The following is a 24933-nucleotide window of genomic DNA, read 5'->3' on the forward strand; positions in this document are numbered from 1 at the left end:
AGGTATTGATCGTGCTTGCTTCTCCTTTGATTTTGGAGGTTTTTGCAGAGGCACCTGTGTGTAGACTGGGAGGCCAGAATTTGTGGTGGCACTCGTTTTTAGGTCTCGCCTAGCGACGCAGCGCATGCGCTGCTCGCCTTGGTGAGATCTATTGTTGTCGACTTCGTTGGGACAGGATATGTGCACGCGTAGAAAGGACCGCAGTCGGCACGCGTATGGCGTCAGCAGAACTCGGAGGACAGGAGATGTGCACACGTACGGCTCGGGGCACATTAACACGCCTCCTCCTTGCTTGCTCGCATGCGTACAGCGGCGTTCGCATTACTCAGAGGAAATGAGATGTGCATGCCTCTTGTGATACGTCCTGTTTGCTGGCTCACTGCCGCTCCTTGTGTTTCTCTCTGACCACCTTTCTGTCTCTCATCATCCTCGTATATCTTTTTTTTTTTAAACAAATTGTATTTGATGTTTTAAATGTAATATCGTCATCGGCCGCAACATTGCTGATGACATCATTTTGAGATGTTGTGCATACTCCATGAGGGTAGCAGTATACAAGAATGGGGCGTTCACCACACGCACGCTCCGTATTCGGTCTGTCTGCCAGTAACAAAACAGCTTGCACTGTATTGGAAGTGGCGATTGGGAAGGGTGTGCAGTGGGCTGTCCCATTGGCATCTAGCGGGTTTGACCTCGGCTCTAGCCAGGTGTGGTCAGAATATGGGAGTTGGGTGGGTCTGGCATCGCAGTCTGTGGGGCTGGTCTTGGCATAGGGGCGTCTTGCAATGGAGAGTCACAGGCGGGCATTCTGGGTCGAAGGGCTCAAACTTGGGGGGGGGTGCAGATAGTGGTAACCATCAGTGGGACCCAGCGCAGCCCCACGGTTTGGGAAGCGCTGGCTCGCTGTAAGCTAGGGAGGCAGAGTCCGGCCACTGTGTCCAGAGGAGAGGCGTCGACTGAGACCCCACCGGATGATGCCAGCGGCTACGGTAAGTCCGACTGCACTGGTGGTACTAGAAAAGATCGATTTTAGCATGCTCATGCGGTCTTTAGCAGAGAGCTCTTGTAAAAGTGATCCTGTACAACAAGAGCCACAGAATCCGGCATCTGGTGTGTCACCCTCCCTTGATCTGTTGTTACAGCACAATGCATGGCATGGCTTTAACCCCTGGTGCTCCAGTTCTGTGAGCTGGTGGCTGGCCAGCACCTTGGAAGTATATGGCATTAACATGTGGAGAGATTTTTTTTCTGGTTCGCTTCTAACAGTAACTTGTGATTTTTACCATGTAGGAGCGCTTGTGTAACTGTATCACTGCTTCCTGACGCTCGTTGCAGGACCAAACGTTTGTCGTTACATTTGTGGTAATTTCTGTCTACTAGTTTGATTTAATGCTAAAAAACCGCACTTTTGTCCAAGCTGAAGTGTCATGCCATATTCCTAGATCAAATTGGCTGTGGATGCAATTGGGGACGTTAAACACTAGTTTCTGTGGAATTCTATAGATATCGTACTTAATCGATATGACTGGCTGCAATAAAAAACTGGCAAGATTTAAACTGAGACAAAACAATTAGTGAGGGTGACCGTATGGAGAAGGCTGTGGTATCCGCACCTCTGCGTTGGACGCTCACAGCGGAGTCCCAGCCATTCTACGTCGCTTATGACTATTGGTGACCACATGACACCAAGTCACCAGACCCAACTTTTCCAGTGCTGGAATTTGATTTAATATCTCAGTGTATTAAGGGAGTTCTAGTCTTGGTTCATTTTAATTAAGACAAGTGCACCTACATGCCTGCGCAGCAATATTCTATTTCAGCCTGTCTTGAATGGCTTTTATTTCAGCACGCCACCGTGGTGCGGAAGCTACTTCCGGAAGTGATTATATCAGTAAATATTTCGCTAGAACTCTTCATACTACTTGCATGTAAAACCTACAAAGGCAAAAAAATTTACTTTCAATTTATAGTGAAATGCTTCTGTGTTGTGCCCTTGTTTCACCTGTCCTCATTTGGGCGTAAACTGGGGTATGTATCTGAATTGGGATCCTTATATTTCCAGGAATTCAATTAATCAACCAATTTAAAACTTTATTCAGAAGCTTTTTAGCAACCATAAAAGTAAGCGACAGTACAAAGACACATTGAAAAAATTCAAAATAAATCCAGTGCAAAAACGCAATCTGTTATCAGAGCATTGACCTACGGGCTGGTATGGCAGTCTTTAAACAAGCATTTGCAATGTAATAGGTCTCGCATTTACGCAAGTTTGAGCTATTGACATTGAAAATAACAATGCCTTTTATTTTTGTTTTCTTTTTAAAAACCTAAATAAAAGGCATTGTTATTTACAATGCCAATAGGTGAAACTCGTGTAACTGCGAGACCTATTGCATTGCAAATGCTTGTTGTATATTAGATCACATGCATTTTATAATGTATCACTTTGGGAATCACCAGATCTTCAATTCTTTTGAATTCTGTGGTGCTCCGTGTCTCTAATCTTTGTTGGTAGGAAATTCCATAGTTTGGCAACTTGAACCGTGAGGGAGTGGCACTCCTTGTTTATAAGCATGACTGACACCTCACACCGCAGCACCTGCTTGTGCTTAACATTATTAGCATGAGTCTTCGACCTTTGTTGAACTATGACTCAGTTGACTCACTAGCCCAACTGGCTTTATACCTGGAAAAGAAACCCCTACTTTGCATTTATCATGTGGCGGCGGGTCTTGCTGTTAAAGGTTATTAATTAGATGTGTGGGAGACGGCAGCCAGGGACGCATGGTCCTTTCAGAAATGTCTGTGGCATGACTGCCCATTATTTTATGACAAATTTTCATGAAATCCTCATGAGATAAATGAACCCATATGGGTGTCATTTAGATAGTGCCATATTTTCAGTATATCCCCTTGAGAAGAATTAACATAGAATGGATGTGCTTGGGTATCATTTGCACAGTGCCATATTTTCAGGATATCCACATGAGATAAATTTACATGCACTTCATCTAAATCGGAATTATTGGTCAGAATCATGGCTAATTTGATAATCGGGTCTGGTTCCTGCCCCTGTAAACCAGCATTGCCCACCCCTGCTCGATTTTATTTTATTTGTTCTTCCTACAGAAAGCTGTGGTTTGAAATGTAAGCACTGGCACAGTCAGCTGTGCATAAACTAGCACAGGATTGGAATTTTGAGGAAAATATACAATTAAGAAAATCTAAAACCATGCACAAATAAATTAGCTTAAAGTACAGCAACACTTGAAAGTCTGATTTTTATAAAATGCAATTTTACATCTAAATATATTATCCTCCTTGTACCTGTATATCCTCTCTATGTACTTCTGTATCAATATATTTCTTACTTTACTCCTGCTGTAGAAGAAGAAGAAAAAAAGCTTTGACCCTCACCAATGCACTACTGTCTCACCCTGTGCCTAATTGAATATACCCTCTACCGCCACTCTGACTCATCCCAAACCTTATTCTACTTCTATGTTCTCTCAAACAGCCCTTTCTAAATTCGTCCCTCGTGTATACCTCCTTTTACTTTTTCCAAAGCGCACCTTCTACTATGATCTCCCAAATACCACTTTCTAAACTCTTCCTTCCCTCTTCCATCCCTTCCTTATGCTATTCAATTAACAGACTTGCATGTCCACCGCTCAAAGTAACTCCTATTTTCCTATACTAATCCACCACTAATCATTTTTGGGCTCCGGAGTAGCGTGCTACTTGCCGAAAAGCGCTTAGACACCTCGTCAGGGGTAGTAAGCACTATAAATATAATTACAATTCATTTGGCAGGGGCAGCGGTTCGAGGATGCACATTACTCGGGTCCTATGGAAAGCATCCATCCATTTCCTGAAGGGAGCGGGGGCGCAGACGGGGCTTGTGTGGTAGGTAGGAGGTAGAAAGCAGGCGACTCTGCTGCGGAGACTGATAGAATGAAGCAGTACGTGGAACAGCATGTGCAGGAGACAAAAGGAGACACATTATGCTTAACCCAGCCCTCGGGGCAACGCAGCAGTTATGAAAGCTTGTCACACGCACGGATTGAATATTTGACAACTCCTTCTCCCACGCATACTGTGCAAACATCCAAGACAGGTGTCGGATCTCAAGCTGGCGATGTGGTTAACACCCAATGTGTCGCTGTCAGTGCTCCTGCGGGCATCTGTGGACATTGGTTCCCAATTGTTTGTTTTCTTGCACAGACGTAGAAAAAGCACCCAAGTGACTAGTTGCGTCATACCTGATACCGTATACCCCACAATTGATAAAGCGGTCAACTGGAACCGTGATAAGGCATTCCTTTAAAAAGGCCTAGGGTTTCTTCCACCTGCGATGGGCATGCCAGTATTTGTAGGCCGCAGTGAATCCACAAGTGACACGAATGGTTTCACACACTTTCTTGTGCTCTTCTACACTCGCTCTTGTGCCATGTCACGGGTATGGCCCTATGGCTCTCTCACTCTCACCCTATCGGTCTGTCTCTTCGCACGGCCCCTACTATCGCGCCCTCTGTCTCATGCTCTACCTCTTGCGTGCTCTTCACACACAATGTGATTGTAACCTGTATCTATTCACTGAGCCTGGGCAATAATGGCGCAGCTCTCCATCACTTTTCCATTGCTTAAAATGACCCTTGAATGTTCAACTTGATGTAATGTCAAAATTTCACGTTCATGTGAGTAGCCTCTTGACCTAGTATTTCTCATAATGTCCTAATCCGGATCGGACTGGCCTATATGGCAGTCGGGCAGTGCCTGAAGACCTGGTCTGATCAGTCCGTGCAGGGGCCAGTATTTGGTGGTTTGTGGGTATGTTTTATGGAGGTTTGTGGGCTGGTTTTATAGTCTGCTGGGCCGGTGTTCACTGTTTATTTTCTTGATACAACCACAAACATTGCCTGCAGAAAGTTCAACTGTATGCAGTCTCCATCCCTTGTGAAAATCCTAATGCAGTGTCTGTTTACAAGTTCAAAACTCCACCGATAAGCAAACGCGGGCCACTTTTTTAGCGATCTGATTCGCTAATTTAGATTTTGTGTTCCCATGCGACCCTGCTCCTCACTCTGCAGCCACGTTCCCTCCAGCGTCAGACCCCACATTTCACCTCTGTTCTGTAACCCGTGTTCCTTATTTGAGACTGCCGCTTGCTCACTCCTTGACCCAGTGCTGCCTCCACCTGTGCCGCCTTTAACTCTACTCGAGCCGAAGGTTTAGTTATCACTGCAGCGGGTGGTGCTGCACCGGGGCCGCAGGATTCAAGGGGCCCAGACCGCCCATGGATGGACTGGCCTACATGGCAATTAGGCAGTGCCTGAAGGGCTGGTCTGATAGGTCTGATGCCCCAGATTACACCATGTCTTGTATCTGAGACTTTGTATGGGGAAAATCCTATTGCTGGACAAGGGGAAGACCACAAACTAACTGAAAGTGAGCAGCTGTTGTTGGCATTGCTCACGATTTTACCTTTGTTTGTGCTTTCTTAGCATGAAATGTCTGTTGTGAGGATACAGTTCATGCTAAAAATTAGTGGAAAATGCTGGAGTTGTCATTTCACGTAATAACTTGTACTTGCTCGTAATATTTTGGGTGTATCATTTCCGCAGATTTCGCCCAGCACCAGTGACCGTGGCTCTCCCCTATCATGCAAAGGCAGTTATCTAAAGCAGAACCATGTGCCTTTGAAATCTTAAGTGTTATTGCAGCATGATCCCTCCCCAATGAGATAGCTAAAATAGCACTGTGGGGTAATGCACCACTGCTCAGATCTTTCTGTACCCGGAAGGTTAGAGGTTAAATGGGGGCCTGCCCACTTACCCTTTCATCCTTTCCAGGTTGATGACCTCCCTATCATTAACTTGGGCAGCAATAAATGATAGTGCAGTGGTTTAAAAAGTTGAGCCTTATTTAGGGGTGTGGGATGTTAAAACCTTGGAGTATTGCAGGGTTCACCCTGTGCGAAGATGGGTAAAGTTTCCAGAATGTGTCAGAGGTAGACTAACTTCAGTGCCTGGAATCCGTCGCGATCAGATTGCCCGAAGGATGTGGCGTGAGGCTGAATAATAATGGCTGCCCAGTGGGAGTAATTTTACTTTCTAGAAGTCCTGTCATGGTGGCCCAAGAGTGGCAGCGGCAGCCGCTGCAGTATGGGAACCGTGTCCCTTTGAGAAGACGTGCATCATTTTGTGACTTTTTCCAGAGGCGTAGTTTAACTTTTTTGGCAAGAATTTCCAGCCACAGAATGTTCTAAAACATGGAAAATCAGGCCGCGGGTATTTTCCGAGCTGAATCAGTCGTCCCTGCGAGCCTAGGTAGCCCTTACCCCGAGAGGCTGCAGGAAAACTCTCCCTTAGCAGCGCACCGTGCATTCCAGTGCATCCCCAGTCTGCCCCTGCCTACCAGAAGGCCTGTTCGAAGGAGCATGGCTGCCAGTAAGCAGGGAATGGATGGTGAGTGTTGGGCGAACGCAGCGTGGCAACTCGTGGCCCTAAGCGGGAAACGTCTTCCAAAAAGTATATGTGTAGTATTTTGAAATTATTATAGGATAATTAAGTAGGTGGCAGTACGTGTGGTTTCCCAAGTCCATTGGAAACATGCTGATGCCCATGATCAGTTGTAGTTTTAAATTATATGATTATTAAATAGGTGGAAGTACGTTATTTCCCAAGTCCATTGAACATATGCTCGTGCCCAGTTATAGCGCAGTCTTTAAGCGTCTCTGTGCTACTGGTCAGTGCAGTTTTGCAAATAATCGCATTTGCAGTTCTAAATGTATCTTTAATGAAAAAAAAAAATCATTTTTAACAAAACTATATATAGAATTAAGGATGTACTACTTTGAACACGAAATCCCGTAAATTTCGTGTAGAAAATGTGTACTGTTGTTGATGGGCTGAAGGTGAGCCAACTCTAGCCATGTTCTTGTAGATTTTATTTCAACACGACCCCTAGAGATGCGAGTGAAGCCCTTGCAGCTTGATTGTCGGGGAGGCGCCTCAAGTTTCCACTCGCTTGTTGTAAGCGAGGGCCCTGCAAGGGCGCACTTGTGGCGCGCGCTTTCCTCCACTCTCGCTGCAGCCATGGCAACGCGTCACGTGCCTCCTGTGGGGCTCCGGCGCCTGCCACGGGCTGCTCCCGAGGCCTGGCGATGGCCGATAACCGCAGGCCTGCAGCTGGGCGAAGGCAGGACGATGGGAGCTGCTCTCCGTGCTGGAGAGGCACTCCTCCTGCTCGCCCCACGGCTTCTAGTGCGAATTTCATCAAACCGTGCCCCTACTTTCGAACCCCTAGGGCTTACGGAGTCCTGGGAGTTCAAGCTGAAATGTGCCCATTGCTCCAACGAGCGCTGGATCAGTTCTGGGTTATGATTACTTTTAAAATCCCCCTTCTGCCTGGAGAGCTTGTGTGTGGAAAATGTTACGAATACGAGATTGCTTCATGCCAGCAGCGCTGCAGTGCCCCAGTCCTGTGGTTTTCCTTTTATAAATCATTGCTCTCAGGTGTGGTTTTTAAAATGCATCAAGTGGGGGTGAACCAAGACTACAACTCCCAGAAGGCATTAGATTGGTGCATGAGACACAAGGATTGACACCATGCATCCTCATTGTCATGTGGTCACCTGAAAACTCATATGGAATTTATTTAGTGCAGACTGAGCTAGGGAACTGCCAAGGAGCTTGGGGACTGGATGGGGGCTTAATGAAAGAAGGTGTACAAAACCGAGTATGGAAGGGCGGGGGCTGCAGTTTTCTCCATGGCTTCAGAGGCAAAGGGAGCTAGCGAATTGTGAGCATCCTTAGAGGGGGGTGATGAGGTCAGGTCTGGATTACCAAATAGGCAAAGTAGGCTCCGGCCTTTGGGCCCCACTCCTTTTAGGGGTCCAGTGACCATGAAAAAAAATTGGTTTATTATAATTGCTGGTTGGTAAAATTAAAAACTTATTGGGTAATTTGCGAGGTGAGGGGGGGGGTGGGGGGGGGTGGGGTCGAATGTCTAGGGGCCTCCACAGGCTCTGGCTGAGGCGCTCCTTGACATGGCTTTGCATCTACTTAAGTGTGGGATAGAGTAACTTCAGTTCACCAAAAATGCCTGGGGTAGCTGTTCATCATGCAAATACACAAAAAGTCAAAAACACTAGAGCTCCCAAGACACCACGGGACATGACTTGTGTTAATATGCTCTTTGACCTCTGTGACATCTCAGGAAGTTTCATAGATATAATCATTAATCCTGATGCTTTCACATGAAGTTTGAATTTGAAAGGCAAAGGTGTTCTCTTGTTATGCGTTGTGCTCTTTTTCTGGATGGGAATATACTTTTAAATGGATGCCAAATTTAACAATTGGCTGTTTTGTGGCCAAATAGGTATGCATGTACTTCAGAAGTCCTAAAATAGAGGCGTTTAATTTTTCCTCCTGTTGCTCTCATCATTTTAGATCCTCATTTTAGTTCTCTCATTTTGTGACAAAACATGTTAAGTTGAGCAATGAGAAATAAGGGACGAGATGTGAATGGGATCATGGTGTTATATGTGACGTGTCTTTTGCAGTTTGCATTTTCCAAGTTCTCGCAACACGTAAGAATGAAATGAAAGCCCCTGAGAATGTTCTGCACTATTTAATGGGTTTTTATAGGTTAGAAGTTGAAACAATGACACGCAAACAAGAACCACTAATGAGCATGCTGACTCGAGCGTTTAGCCTTATTAAATGACCTTTTACCTCCTAGTGTGATGACTTCTCCGTAAAGCCTCCAGTACATTGCAGCTGTATAAACATAAGCAATGGAATGAACACTCCCACGTGCGCTTGGTGGCACTTACTTCCAAGAGGTGGTTCTATTTTAATTCCACGTACATTATTCCAGTTCACTCGAGAGCACTCTCACTTAATATAGATTTTTTAAGTTCTGGACAGCAGGAGGAAATATTGATCCATAGCCGGGGTTGACTTGACGAGGGGTGTTGAAAACAGAATCAGAGTCACCAGCTTTGACCGCTGGCCCCAAACACTTGTTGTCCAGGGTGTGAGTGAGTCTTCGATGAATGTCTCTTTTCCTCAGAGTGAGCACCACAACCAAGATCTTATAGCAGTACCTTCTGATATCTGCTGCAAACAATATATCATGATGGTTAAAAAGCAATGCAGAAGACCATACCAGTAGTTAAATGTCCTCTTCCTGAGATATAGCCCGAGCCTCAAGCCTGGGCCTGTAATTACAGGAGGTCCGTATAATGATCCGTTTAGTCCCTGGCAGAAAACCTATAATGCAGTTGGAACATTATCCTGGAGAACAACGTGATCTAATTGATAAGGAAGTAACAAACATTAGTAGGAGGAGACGATTTATACCAGCTATTATTCACTCTCTTCCGATCTGTGGTCCCCAGTGCTCTAATTGTGTTCAGAATATGACTTCCTTTACTTGCCTGCTTTCTTTCTCTTTTCTCCCAGCTGTTCCTGGTTAATATATTGTACATTATATTCACAACCTAAGCCCCGACATTTCCTACAGGGGCCTACCTCCATCCTTTCATCTTCTCTCTGCCTATTACCTCAATTTCACCTGCAAACCCATCACAGCCTCTCTTGCAGCCACGGCCAAATTTAAGGAGCAAAATCTAACTACAGTTTGATGCTGCATAGAATGCTGCTGATGGTAATTAAGAAGACAAAATCCAAGAAGAAGGGACGAAAGCCTTGTGGGGAGATGCGTATAACTGTTCTCAAGTTGATCCAACTTGGGGAAGAGCGTACAGAAGAACACTCAGGCTACCCATTGATGAGGTAAAATGATGTTTTAATAGTACAGGTCCGTCGGCTGGCTTTTCACAGCAATTACAATCCCGCCTTTCACTGATACATTAACTTTGTCCTAAAGCCAACCTGCCTTAATCCCTGGTCTTCAACATCTGTCAGGTTCCTCACATATGTTGCTGCTTGTCTCCTTCCACCAGCCCCTCCAAGCTCCAAACACCCACCTAACAGCGCCCCAGTCCTTCTGTAGTGTGGCATTAACAGCATTTTTTCTGAGCCTAATGGAAAGCGACAAGACTCCCATCCCACCAATCTTAATCCCACCAAGCGGCCCACAAATAAGGATAACTTTCCCGGCCATGACACACCCCTCCATACAGCTTAGTCTGCCTAAGCCCTTCCACCACAACCATAATACCCAACTTGAAAAGGACAAACCCCAACACTTAAATTTCAAGGGTTAGGTGGGTGGGGGAAAATCCTAACTGTAAGGCCACCCCATGTGATCACTTCACAGGAGAGGGGCCAAGCTGACCCAACTTGACTTTACATAACTTGAAACCCCACCCGACCTCCAGTCAACCCATCCCTGTTCATCCTGATCTAGGCTCTGCAACTCTCACCAATAACCTTGGGGGAGAGGGGCGTGTAAAATGCTTCATGGACAACACTTTCCGCAGTCACACCCATTGTCTGTTTTTGCTTGTTCCTCTGACACTTGCCTATATGAATGGGTGCCTGCCTTCTTTTCAAGTCATTTGAAACAAAGCCATGGTTACCATTTTCATAGCTGTCTAGTGGTCCCATTTCAGTTGTGACGCGTTCAGTCCGGTATGGCTTGCCCATCAACTTCATGTTACATTTTGAAAGGCAAAGAAGTTTTCAGCAATTTTTTTGTAATGGGATGTGGTTTTCTGGGTGAGAAGATACTTTTAAATGAATGTCTAGTTTAAAACTTGGCTGTTTTTGTTTATATTTAATCAGAGGAGGGAGAGAGAAGCTGAGATCCATTCGGCTTCCTGTCAAAGGTAGATAATCAAAAGGGAATGGACCACTTGTACCTGTGTTCCAGCCAGGGTCAGGCTTGTTAACCGACTTAAAAACCCTCCTTCACGTACAGGTATGGCGAGCGGTATATCTTGATTATCCGCTTCTTACATAACATGAAAGCATGGTCATTGGGTCTTTGAGTTAATATGCTTTCCTTCACCTGGAGGTTGACCATCTGGTTGTTACAGTAGTGATCAGTGATAAGGCGATGTAGGGTGAAGTGAATTAAAACTGCCTACAACTTCTTCCCAAGAACCTTTATTCGGTTGGAGAAGAGGCAAGGTAGTGTGGTGCTCTCATAGAAATAGTTATGTTCTATAGCACCTTGTTGTCCATGTGCGAGGTCGATGTGTTTCAGCCCTTTTTATGCCCAAGCGGGTCGGGGGGGGGGGGACTTTCTTCAGGACCTTTTCGAATGTGAGGCAGCCAATTAAGCTCCTAGTAAGGGTAGGGAAGGTGACTTACCCTTCTTCTTATAAGTTACTGGTCAATAGTACCTATAACTTGCAATTCCCCAGTCTGGCTTCTTTGGGGGGGCTGGCGTGCTCGGAGGCCTGAATTTGGCAGGTTGCTCGACTTGTGCTCACTCTGTTTTCGGTTCCCAGGTTTTTGTTTGTCCAAATATGTATGCATGTTCTTCAGAATAAAATATGGAGATATTTCATTTTCTAGTGATTTCTAGTGTCAACTTTTTTATATTAGCACATCAAACGTTCAGCTTGCTAAAAAATAATGTTGACATAAGACCTAGGACTGCCTAGTGGTTATGAATGACAGTTCGCAGCTAAGCATGTTATCTGCCCCTGAAGTATATATAGATTTGAAAGTGTGTCAATTTATTAATGTGTACTTTTGTCGATTAACTAATGCGGCCCAAAACCTTCTAGGATTGTATGATGAACCTTCTGATAGTTTGTGATGCTTCTCATATGTATTTATTTATAAAGACCTTTGTGTTTTCTGGTAAAGTGTTGTGCTTCCTATTTTCTGTTTCTGTTCTTTTTCATTCAAAAGTATTTTTTAGTATTGTTTATTGCTCCCCCTTATTTTCTTTATCAAAACTTATTTTTAAAAAGTTTTATATAGCGCTAACTTGGCCGAAAGTATCAGAGCGCTTTACATGAGCACCAGTTGTGTTTCATTCATTTTTGTTAGGCACGGGTAGATTCACAGGATGTCGAGCGTCCCTGCCGAGACTCCAGTCCGGTTCCCCAGCTTTGAGATCGACCGCTCTAACCGTTAGGCCACATCCGTTTTGCAAAGCTTCAGTTTCTTTTTTTTAGTTTTTTCAATTCAGACTCCTAGTTTTTCTGACATTTTATGAAGCTTTTGGAGGTTTTATTAAACTCTTTGTCGATAATATATTACATGAAGATTCATGTGTTTTTACTCAAGTCTTTGTATTTTTTTCTGCTACTGTGTTACGAGGCTCCATGTTAACTTTTTTTTCATGAAATCATGTGATGCTTTTTTGAACTTCTATTCACACTTCATTTTTTCTGGCATTGTGTGATGCTTTTCTGAATTTCATTTAAAAACTTTTTTTCTGCTGTTTTGTGATGGTTGTCTGGGTTTTTATTCAGATATGTGTACTTTTTGGTTTGTTTTTTTTCAACTTGAATATCTTTTGCTGCCAAAATATTTAATGAGTATACCATTGTATGGCGCTTTAAAACATTTTGGAGTGTGGATCATGTTTAAGAAGTGTATAGAATTGTCACATCAAAATTAAAAAGGTGTAGTACAGACATGTTTGCAAGCTCTTCCCATTGTGCACCCAAAAAGAACTAAGACCTGCTTCCTGAAGCAAAATTTAGAACGCTCAAATATGAAGACACTCACTTAGGATGTAGGGTCATCCAGTTCCGAGGTCTAGAAACCTTGAATTCGGCAGTCCGGGTTTTAAAATAAAATAATCACCACAGGAAACCCTATAGAACTCAGTCATTCCTCTTAGCAGCGCTATACCCTAGTTGTGGAGTCCTGCCATGACCCGCCATTTGCAAATAATCATTTGGCGATCAGTAAATTTGATCATCCTCCATTTGTTTTCAAAGATTAAAATATTGCTGAGTGTATTTCACGGATTCGGGATTAAAGTGATCCACGGGTAGTCTGCAAGATGAACAAGTAAAGTGAAGTTGACTATCCATGTCAAGTTCCTCTAAAGTTTCCATGTGCCTCTTGACTTCTGGTGCCATGTACTTGGATCTTGGCTCACTTCTGAAAACAATCTTCTGGGCAGAATTTCTTCATAACTGTACCAGGCCCGCCTGCTGTGGCTCGGGATTCTCCTGGGACAAGGAGGATAAACATTGAGTTTATCAGCCACCCCACTATAGAGCCCTTTTTTGTTTTCGGTGTGTAACTATGCATCATCCTTGTGTTTGTCGCTGGGGTGTTTTGCTTTTCCATTGTGCTTTTCAACCCCATGCAATTATGCCTTCTGTCACTTGAACAACCAATAAAATGGAGACCCTTATTACAAATTCTGAGTACCCATGGCAGCGGGGAGAGAAATTAAATGTTCCATCTTTCTACTTTAGGACAAGAGCTAGCGAGAGGACTCAGTAAGGCCATGGTAGCAAACCTGCTTAACTGTCCCCTTGCTTACTGTGTGGCCAACTCCTTTAGCAGTGACACTCCCTGTTCGGTAGTAGGTGTTTAAAAAGCAGCGCACTGCACTTTGGGATTTGTGTCCTTTACTGGCAGGATTTTCAGGGTGGTGCTTCGATTACATAAAAAATGTGGGCGAGACGCCTTCTAAATCAAATGACACCAATGGAGAACAGAGGGCTTCTGCGTTTAACATTGAAGGGCATCACCAAGCCATCATTCGCTTATGGTGCAACCAGCCTCTGTTTTCCGGTGGTGTATGGTGGATGATCAAGCCTGCCCTGATACCTGTCCATGCAGACTCCAACAAACCAGTCGCCTTGACGAGTATCTCACAGAAGTCTTACCGTTTCAGGAATTTCCTGTGACTGCAACTAACTTGTTTACCCGGCCATACGCTGGCACTGTGGGATGTGTGCGTTTCTCAGAGCTGCTCGGCAGTAGTTTTGCAAAGCAGCTGATGTGCTACAGCTGCTCAGATGGTTATGTTTGGAAATTTGGCTATAGCAAAAATCAGGAGGCAATGTTTGAAATTGTCTCTGGTTTGCTTTAATCCAGTCACCAGCCGCCGACTTTAGTTTAAGCATTTTAATTAAAGTCTGAGTCGCTGTTTGGCTTTGGGGATATTCTGCTAATACATACTGTTAGAAGGCGACCTCAGAGGGGCCCGGAGGGGGCCCTGACTGTCCTGAGACCCACCCTCGGGGTATCGTAGCCGGGCACTGGCGGGAGATTCCTCAGGGGAGCAATCTCGTATCTAGGATCGTACACTCGGCACCACACGACAAAGAGACACCACACCGAGAGTTCTTAAGAATAAATCTTTATCAGATCGGAGTTGTAGGATCTTTAAGATCGGTAAGGCAAATATATACAAGTGGAGCGCGGGCTCACAAAGTCTTGGAGGGGGGGTAGGAGGTAGCGGGACAGTCTTTGAGGATGTGGATCAGATGCAGGAGCGTACCCGGCGCACAGCTCACAATCCTCGAGCTGGGGGATACGCTTGTCGTCGTGGGGTCCGGCGGGACCAAAAGAGTCTGTGGGAGCCGCGAGTCACTCAGCAGGGCTCAGGTACAAGTTCGGAGGTCTTACGATCTTCAGGGAGCCGCGAGTCACTCAGCAGGCCTCAAGCACAAGTTCGGAGGTCTTACGATCTTCAGGGAGCCGCGAGTCACTCAGCAGGGCTCAGGTGTTTCCAAGGCGAATCTACCGGACAGTCCCAGAGCACCCCTTGTTATAGGGCGACTCCTCTTTGATGTCCGGAGTCTGTGCAGGCAGGGGTCTTGTCACCTGGGGGTCGCTTGTTGGGGTTTCCTGCCATTGTCCTTTGATCCTTTCAGGGCCGGGTCGGGAGGAGTCCTAGACACCCAGCAGGCGTGGAGCCAGCCCTCGGGGAGGCCAGCGGGTCGATCGAAACCCACCTTCCCAGGGAAGCGCAGAGGTGATGGAAACTGCTCCTCCCTTTCTCATCCCAAGGGGAGCGCGATGTCCTCCAGCCGGAGGGGCGCCTCTAGGCCAGGGTCGCGCTGGGGCCGGGCGGCCATCTTGGTGCATGAAGTGGGCACGCGGGCCCGGTGTGGCCGAAAGGAGGAAGGCCACGGACGGGGAAGTCCGGGTCGGGTGTGTGTGTTCTGGTGGGAAGGATCGGCTAGGCCGTGGGCTCGGGGGATGGTGTGAGGTACAGGGGTCAGGTCTGGCTATGTTACGAGGGCCGGTTCTAACACGCGTTCCCCCCCCCCCCCCCCGCTGAAAGCCGGAGAGAACTACCCATCTTCTTGGGGGTTCTCTTCGCTGAGGCGGAAGAACCGGGAGAGGCCATCGGCGTTGGCGTGGTCTGTACCAGGGCGATGTTCCACGGTGAAATCCATCCCCTGGAGGGAGATTGACCACCGCAGTAGCTTGGGGTTTTCTCCTCGCATCTGCATGAGCCACCGCAAGGGGCGATGGTCGGTTTGGACCTTGAAATGGGTGCCGAACAGGTAAGGGCGTAACTTCTTGAGGGCCCAGACTACGGCGAACGCCTCGCGCTCGATGGTGCTCCATCTCTGTTCCCTGGGCAACAGCCTTCGGCTGAGGAAGGCTACGGGCTGGTCTAGGCCTTGGTCATTCACCTGGGAGAGGACTGCCCTGATGCCATGCTCGGAGGCATCAGTTTGTACCACAAACTCCTTGGAGTAGTCGGGGGCCTGGAGGACGGGGGCAGTGCACATCAGGGCATCGAACGCCTCTTGGCAGGCAGGGGACCACTGTACTTTCTTGGGCTGTTTCTTGGACGTGAGTCCCTTGAGGGGACCGACCAGGCTGCCGTAATTCCGGATGAATCTCCGGTAGTAGCCCGTGAGGCCCAGAAAGGCTCGGACCTCCGTTAGGGTAGTGCGGGGTTCCCAGGCTAGGATGGCATCGATTTTGGGCTGTAGAGGGGCGACCTGCCCGCTTCCGACCTGGTGCTCAGGTAGGTTACCGAACCTTGCCCAATCTGGCACTTGCTGGCTTTCACGGTGAGGCCTGCCTGGTGCAGGGCGGTCAGCACCCTCCGGAGGTGCTGGAGGTGCTCACTCCATTCAGAGCTAAAAACTGCGATATCGTCGCGATATGCAGCACTGAATTTTTCCAGCCCGGCCAGGACTCTATTTACCAGTCGCTGGAAGGTGGCCGGGGCATTTTTCATCCCGAAGGGCATCACGCGAAAGCGATAGTGCCCATCCGGGGTGGAGAAGGCGGACCGCTCCTTGGCTCCTTCTGTGAGCGCAATTTGCCAGTAGGCGCAGGTGAGATCGAAGGTGCTGAGGAACCGAGCAGCCCCGAGCCGGTCAATGAGCTCGTCGGCTCGGGGAATGGGGTGGGCATCGGCTCGGGTGACTTCATTGAGTCCCCGGTAGTCCACGCAGAAGCGGAGTTCTGGGGCGACACCGGGGGTAGCTGCTTTTGGGACCAGGACCACGGGGCTGGCCCAGGGGCTGTCTGAGGGTTCGATCACTCCTAGGGTCAACATTTTCGAGACCTCGGCTTGAATACAGGACCGGACCCGATCAGGGACTCGGGTAGGCTCGGTGTCTCACCGGTGGGCTGTCCCCGGTATCCACGTCATGGACACACCAGTCGGCGACTTTGGGGACCAGGGAGAAGAGGTCAGAAAACTGCCCTAGGAGCTGGCGGCAATCCTCACGTTGCTGGGGAGTGAGGGATGGGGAGAGGTTCACTCCCTCTACGGAGCCGTCCTTCTCTTTGGCGCACAGGAGATCAGGGAGAGGATCTGACTCCTCCTCGGACCCGTCATCAGTGGCCAGTAGGAGGCTCAGCTCCGTCCGCACAAAGTGGGGCTTGAGGCGGTTCACGTGGAGGACCCGGAGGGGGTCCCGGGGTGACTAGACGTCCACCAAGTACGTGACCTGGCTCTTCCGCTCAACCACTTTGAAGGGCCCGGTCCATTTATCCTGGAGGGCGCAGGGTTTCACGGGGGCCATGACCCATACCTGCTGGCCCGGCTGAAACTCGACCAGAGTGGCGTTCTGGTCGTACCAGCGCTTCATCTCCTCCTGGCTCGCCTCCAGGTTGGCCTCGGCCATCTCTCGGAACCTCCTAGTCTGGTTTCGGAGGGTCAGGGCGTAACGGAACACATCTCGGGGGGGGGGGGGCCTCGGGGCGCCGCCTCCCACCCTTCCTTGACCAAGCTGAGGGGCCCCCTGACGGGGTGTCCGTAGAGTAACTCAAAGGGGCTGAACCCCAAGGATTTCTGGGGAACTTCTCGGTAGGCGAATAGGAGGCAGGGGAGCAGGACGTCCCACTTACGCCGGAGGGGCTCTTCCAAGCCCGCGATCATCCCCTTCAGAGTCCGGTTAAACCGCTCTACCAGGCCGTTTCCTTGGGGGTGGTACGGGGTGGTGAATTTATAGGACACCCCGCATTGTTGCCATAAGGACTTCATGTATCGGGAGATAAAGTTGGTACCGCGATCGCTCACGACCTCGCGGGGAAAACCCATGCGGGAGAAGATTCCCATCAACGCCCGGCCCACCACGGGGGCTGTGACGGTGCGCAGGGGGATGGCCTCAGGGTATCGGGTGGCATGATCCACCAGGACGAGGATAAACCGGTGCCCTTGGGAAGTAGGGGGGTCCAGAGGCCCCACGATGTCGATCTCGACCCGCTCAAAAGGGGTACTGACGACAGGGAAGGGTTGGAGGGGAGCCTTGCGCTTTCCTCCGCTCTTCCCACTGGCCTGGCACGTGGGACAGGACTTGCAGTGGGCTTCTACATCTGCTTTCATTCTGGGCCAGTAGAAGTGAGTCACGAGGCGACTGTAGGTTTTGTCCTGGCCCAAGTGGCCTGCGAGGGGAACGTCGTGGGCCAAGCCCATGAGGAGGTTTCGGAAGCGTAGGGGTACCACCAGCACCCGGCCGGACCCTAGCTCCACCGACCCCATGCTCGCTGTACAGAAGGTCATTCTCCCAATACACCCGGTGCGTCCCAGTCTGGTCGCCTGCGGCCTGGGCCTCTGCCTGTTGCCGGGGCCCGACCAGGGAAGGACAGGTAGCCTGCTCTCGGCAGAACTCCTCTCTGGAGGGGCCCCCGTCGTGGCGCCACTGGGCCAATTCGGGCAGATCGCCTAACTCGGTGACCTGGGCGGAGTCGGAAGGCGGGGGTTCGTCACTGGCGACCGACCCTTCTGGTGGGGGGATGTGGGGACCCTCGGCGGGGACCATCCTATCTTCAGTGGTCGGGGCGTCGTCGACTTCCCTCAGGGGGGGTCAGTCGGGTCGCCATGGATCGAGTGGTGGCGCACACCCACTCAGGGAGGCCCATCATCCCTAGGTGGGTCTTGCGCTCGACTTGTTTCCAGGGGGAGCTTTCCAGGTCGTTCCCCAGGAGACAGTCGACTAGATGGGAGGTTCTCACTGCGACTTTCAGTTTACCGACCACCCCTTCCCACTCGAAAGGCACCAGGGCTACCTTACATAGGCTTTCCGTGTTGTCTGCGGAAATGACCGGGCAAAAGACGTTGGGGAGGACCTGGTCTTCGTGGACTAAATGACTGAGGACACCGGTGATGCTGGCCCCGGTGTCACGGAGGGCTTCTACTTGGTGGCCATTGATCGTTACGAGCTGCCCATATTTCTTCGTGTTGGAGGGCAGGAGGCTTCCAGGGACCATTTCTCTATCTCCTAAGGATACTAGGGCCATGGCTGCGGGTTCCCACTCTTCGGTCTCCTCAACCTCCTCCCCCAGTGCTACATTGGCTATCTGTCTAGCGGGGGGTGCTGCCTGGGTGGTGTGTGGGGCCATGGGGCATTCAGGGTCGTTGGCGTAATGCCCGGGCTTCTGACAACGGAAACAAGTGATGGTCACCCGGTGCCCCCGTCTCAGGGGGGGGGGCGGATACAGCTGGTGGGGGTGCCGGGAAAGGCGGAGGTTGGGACTTCGGGGGACCAGACTGGGACTCTCTCTGCCCTCCCTGGTTTCCCCCCCCCTCTCTGGCGGGGTGGTCCCTGACTGGCTCGGGGGTACTCTCCTACAGGGCCCCGGGAGACCCGGGTGTTTGTCCAGCGATCCGCCTCGACGGCCAGCTTTCTCGGATCCGTGAGCTTGCTGTCGAGCAGATGCTGGCGCAGTTCCACAAAGCAGTTCGCAGCCAGGTGTTCCCACAACATAAGGTCTGTTAGTTCTTCCAGGGTGGTTACCTTGCTGCCCTTGATCCACCCATCGAAGGCGCGGCTGAAGAAATTCACATACTCCACCCAGGTGGTACCCGGGATCTTCCTGCAGTCCCGGAACCGCTGGTGGTACATCTCCGGGGTGAGGCCGTACCTTGTGAGGAGGGCCGCTTTCATGTGGTCATAGGAGGTCTGCATGGAGGTTGGTAGGTCGAGCAGGGTGTCTCTCCCTTCGCTCAGGAATCGTCCCCACAACCCGGCCCCCCAATCCTTCTGCGGGACCCGACGGGAGGTCATGGCGACCTCGTAGGCCCGGAACCACTGTTGAATGTCATCGTTTTTGTAATATTCTTTGACCACATCCTTGGGGATGTGGACCTTCTGCTCCGCCGGGGAGGCCGCCTCTCGGTTCCCCGGGGGCCACGCTTCTTCGCTTTTTGCTTTCAGCTCCATTTCCTTCAAGCTGCGTTCATGTTCCAGTTGAAGTCTCCTTCCTTCGTGTTCCCGTTGGAGTTTCTTCTCTTCTACTTCACCCTGCACTCGCAGCTGTTCCACCGCTAGTTTTTTCTCGGCCAATTTCAACTCGCCCTCAATTTTGAGTTTGGCTAATTCGAGTTCGTGATGGCGACTTCTTTCTCTGTCTGCGAGTTCCTCCGGGGATAGGCCCCCGTCTGGTATGAAGCCTCGCACCTGATTGCTGCTGCGTTCTCCTTGGGAGGGTCCAGCTTCGTCGTGGGGCTCCCCCACTCCTTCTGGGCGGGAGGCTCCAGAATCCACCCAAGCTTTCAGTGCCTTTTGCATATCTTCTTTGGTGTTGACCAGTGGTAGCGATTTTGAGTTCCTTACAGAATTGCTTCAGTTCTTTGTGTGTGTACTCTTCCAGCTGTTCCACCTGGAACACTGTACTTATGTCGTTTTCTGTGAGAACCACGGCGTTTTCTTCTGCCATCCTTGTCGGTAGTGCGTCAGCCGTTCACGGTTCGATCTCTAGATTATGGGCCCGAATCCCGTCGCTTGCCACCAATGTTAGAAGGCGACCTCAGAGGGGCCCGGAGGGGGCCCTGACTGTCCTGAGACCCACCCTCGGGCTATCGTAGCCAGGCACTGGTGGGAGATTCCTCAGGGGAGCAATCTCGTATCTAGGATCGTACACTCGGCACCACACGACAAAGAGACACCACACCGAGAGTTCTTAAGAATAAATCTTTATCAGATCGGAGTTGTAGGATCTTTATGATCGGCAAGGCAAATATATACAAGTGGAGCGCGGGCTCACAAAGTCTTGGAGGGGGGGTAGGAGGTAGCGGGACAGTCTTTGAGGATGTGGATCAGATGCAGGAGCGTACCCGGCGCACAGCTCACAATCCTCGAGCTGGGGGATACGCTTGTCGTCGTGGGGTCCGGCGGGACCAAAAGAGTCTGTGGGAGCCGCGAGTCACTCAGCAGGGCTCAGGTACAAGTTCGGAGGTCTTACGATCTTCAGGGAGCCGCGAGTCACTCAGCAAGGCTCAAGCACGAGTTCGGAGGTCTTACGATCTTCAGGGAGCCGCTAGTCACTCAGCAGGGCTCAAGCACAAGTTCGGAGGTCTTACGATCTTCAGGGAGCCGCGAGTCACTCAGCAGGGCTCAGGTGTTTCCAAGGCGAATCTACCGGACAGTCCCAGAGCACCCCTTGTTATAGGGCGACTCCTCTTTGATGTCCGGAGTCTGTGCAGGCAGGGGTCTTGTCACCTGGGGGTCGCTTGTTGGGGTTTCCTGCCATTGTCCTTTGATCCTTTCAGGGCCGGGTCGGGAGGAGTCCCAGACACCCAGCAAGCGTGGAGCCAGCCCTCGGGGAGGCCGGCGGGTCGATCGAAACCCACCTTCCCAGGGAAGCGCAGAGGTGTGATGGAAACTGCTCCTCCCTTTCTCATCCCAAGGGGAGCGCGATGTCCTCCAGCCGGAGGGGCGCCTGTAGGCCAGGGTCGCGCTGGGGCCGGGCGGCCATCTTGGTGCATGAAGTGGGCACGCAGGCCCGGTGTGGCCAAAAGGAGGAAGGCCACGGACGGGGAAGTCCGGGTCGGGTGTGTGTGTTCTGGTGGGAAGGATCGGCTAGGCCGTGGGCTCGGGGGCTGGTGTGAGGTGCAGGGGTCAGGTCTGGCTATGTTACGAGGGCCGGGTCTAACACATACTGTTTGAGGTTTACTTGTTTAATGAGACTATTATGGCATGCTAGTAGGAGATATGCTGTAGTGGTTCAGTTGTTGACTGTTTCACCCAGAGACTCCTCACCAATCATGGCTACTGATGATTACCCAAGTTGTGTGACCCTGGGAATATCCATCTTTTTTGTGTGCTGCAGTGCCTTAATTATCAACTTTTAGCATGCTTAGAAGTCAGCCGTTATCATCATGGAGCACTATATGAATTAACTGGATATGTGCATGTTGAATACTGGGGAAATAATTTGTTGATCTCGAGGAGCACATGGCTGATCGGCAGGCCATGGATTTTCAGACCTGAAGGTTGGTGCTGTTTCGGAGGTTGGGGAATGTGGCTCCAAATGTTTTTGGTCTCTTGAATCCATCTGGTATAAAGATCAGAAGCAAAGATGGGCACCCTGGATGGTTCTGAAGGTGAGGTGGAGATTTCAATGTTTTTGACCACTGTGTGAAGCTAAGGTTTGGCTTCTTGTATCAGAAGTGTTGCTGACAGGAAAGTCAGTGGGGGTTGTGATATGAGGATTCTCATGATGGTAGGGTGTGGTATCTCTGATATTATCAGACCTCCTGCGTGCTGCTGGCGTGGAGGTCACGAGGCCCGGGTGCTGCTAGGCTAGTGTCTGCACTATTCAGGCTCCAATTATGGAAATAATTGTGGAGCAGCTTCAAGGTATCTTTTTGCAGTATGTAGAGGAAGGCGGGAGTTTTGATCAGAGCAGGGATAAAGGCACTTGGTGATACTTCTTGCCTGACAAAATCGCCATTCCAGCCATAAACCAGTATCCGCTGCACTCCTTTACTTGCCTCAAAAGCTGATGCCTTCTCCGGGTGGAGTGCACATATGTTGCCTTTCCTTTTATAGGATGAGTTTGATCTTGCGCATGCGTGCCAGAGATGTTCTCTTGTTTGGGCGCAATGAGGATTCTGCAGCGAAATAAGCACAAGAGTCTCTAAGGAGGTGAAATAATGAAGATCGGATTGAGGTCTGCTGTGGACACAGAAGGTGCGCTGTTGTAACTGTCCTGTGTGGGAGGAGTTGGGTGTCAAGCTGAGATCAGAGATGTGCTCCGATATACTTGGTTGAAGTTGACATACATTCGCACTGTTTCACATTTCTCTTGGTCACTTTTCTGTGGTTCCACTCTTATCATGTGGTCCTGAGGTGGAGTGATGAAGACACGCCAATGTGTGACTCCATCATAGGGTCCATGCAAATAAATTGGCCACGTAGCATTAATATGTCGCAGTCTCCACCCGGCATCGCTCGGCTAGTCCACTTTAAAATGTTTTGGAGAAAGCCACTCTTTTGAGCACTGAGACTTGAGACCACTTTCTTCGGACACACAGCATGCTCAGTGGCTGACATCGAACATACGGTATCCATACTTTAAAGAACATACTTTCCCATACTGTACTGTCCAGAAGGACACTTGAAGAAATGCTTTCCTTCTGGAGCCCTTGACATATGTAATACATGCATGATAACTAGTATGAAATCCAGATTCTCTTCTCGCCAGCCATTCTTGAGGGTAACTGAGTCGCTTGTGGTGCTCTGTAGCGAGTTATGGCTCCAGGGTGATAAATGCCAGATAAATAAATAATAGCTCTTGCCTGCTGGCCTCTTAGGCATCGAATTGTTTCCAGGCTGTTGCAGATACCGTCGAGATGAAGCATTCCAAAAATGCATTGTGGCCTCCTTGCTGGACAAGGTTTAGAAGCAGTTAGTTTGTGAAAAAGGAATTGCATCTTGCGAACCTGGCACAGCATCCTGTGGTGCTATCTAGCATTCAGCAATGAGACCGCGGAGCCACCCCTCGGGTTCTCAGGGGTCCTCAGATAATTGGAGCAATATCTCTCAAGCTTCATAGGCTCCACTGGATAATGTCTAAACCAGCAGATGTGCTCCTCTGGCATCAGAGGGGGCTTCTAATAATGCAGAAGAAAGGGGCCTGTATCCTGCAGGTCGTTTAGGAACCTATGGTTGCAGGAGTTGGGTGCTTTAAATTTCTTTATTTTTAGTGACTGGATCTTGGGATAAATGTGTTTTCTAAACCCTGGTGTCATTTGTTTCAAAGCCACTCCCTTTCATGGCATGTATGTGTGAAAGGAGATCTAGTGCAGCACTTGTTTGCCCTAGCTTTCTGGATGAGTGTTAGCATGATGGATTACTTTTGTGATCCTGTCTTTTCTCCTGTTATTATACGTGTTGCAAGTATTCTCTCTACCTCTTGTGAAGAGGGCGGACAGATGCTCCTATGCTGTTTATTTCGTGACTGAGCATGGATACCTGGTATGGCGGCTACACGTGAAAGCTTGACTCTGTGGAACCATGTGACCGTGTTCAGTTTCATCTGTTTGGCTCACCCTTTGGCACTAAATTTCTTCTAGGCAGCGTAGGAAGACGACGCTGGATTGAGCGGTTATAGTTTTTCAGGTTTGGTGAATTGGGGTGTAGGTACAGGATGAGGTTACAGGCTGCTTGTTTCCATTTCATGAGATACATCTGACAGTCCTTTGCATAGTTGCCAGCAGTGAGGGGTTGTAGTTTGTTCAGATGATGGCAGAAGACGGCTTCATTTTGGTGGGGTCATGTAGGAGCCAGTTACTGCCTCGCTTGTACTTTTTTCTCAGCGAAGTTGCAGGTAGTTTAATGCTTTGGGTGAAGCAGGGAATGGTTGTGGTTTTAAAGCCACACTATATCCTGCGGGTGCTTGGGACAAGATTCGGCTCATTGAAGAGGTATGTTTCAGTTTTGCGGTGAAGCTCCTGAGGTTGGAGCACAGTGAAGACTCTCAGGAAGGTTGTTTCATAGGCAGGGACCTATGACTGAGAAGCATCTATCTCCTCTTGAGTGACATTTGATTATTAGATCGATAACGGTGTTGGCTTAAAAGAATCAGTTAGGCTGAAAAGACTGATAGCGTGAAATTTCAGTTTGTAGATCAGTGGGTGCAGTGCTTCAAAGCTTTTTTGGTCGGGCGGATCAGACCATGCAAGTTGTCTGGTTCCAAAAGTCATATTGTGGCCTTTCCAACACTGTATGGGGCTCGCAGCTCGCCAACTGCTTACCATTGGGAAGCTGCACTGTCACTCTTTCTTTTGCTTTCTATTGGATCACATTCCTTGTTTCAACCTGCCCATCTTGTTTGTCCCACCCCTCGAGCCTCTCTTTACCATCCCTATTATTGGCTAACTTCTATGCTTCCTATGCTCGTTTTTTAGATATATTTTTTTCTTTTTGTTTAAGCACTCTTTCAGAATGTATTTTTTGCCAGCTGTCTCCCTCATGTGCTTTTCTTCCGCCCCTGCCCCATGTTGCTCTCCCTCGCCCATGGGCATCTCCATCTAAGCTCCATGTTGCTTTCTTGCACCCGTGCTCTTTCCCTTAGTTTGCTTCTCCATCCTCCCCCACCCCCATATTGTTTCTCCTTCGCCCGCTGTGTTACTTGGTACCACCTGTGCAACCTGCACATCCAAGGATCTTTTTTTAAAACCACATTTGCGCTGCTGTGTTTATTTTTTATACATCAATCTCGATTTGGAAATGTTTGTAGCCGCACTCTATTATTTAGAATACATTTGAGCACATTCAAAATGATGCTGTAGCTGTCATTGCGTTTTTAAAAAATAATAATAATAATA

At 49.2% G+C, this 24933-nt stretch overlaps 1 protein-coding gene across 2 annotated transcripts in view; it reads left to right on the forward strand.

Annotated features, from left to right (window-relative positions):
* NHERF2 (NHERF family PDZ scaffold protein 2) overlaps positions 1 to 24933 on the forward strand; it is a 347541-nt gene that overhangs the window by 28730 nt on the left and 293878 nt on the right. The window lies entirely within an intron of this gene.

The sequence above is a fragment of the Triturus cristatus genome, chromosome 10, assembly GCF_964204655.1.
Source record: "Triturus cristatus chromosome 10, aTriCri1.1, whole genome shotgun sequence".
NCBI classification, from domain to species: Eukaryota; Metazoa; Chordata; class Amphibia; order Caudata; family Salamandridae; genus Triturus; species Triturus cristatus.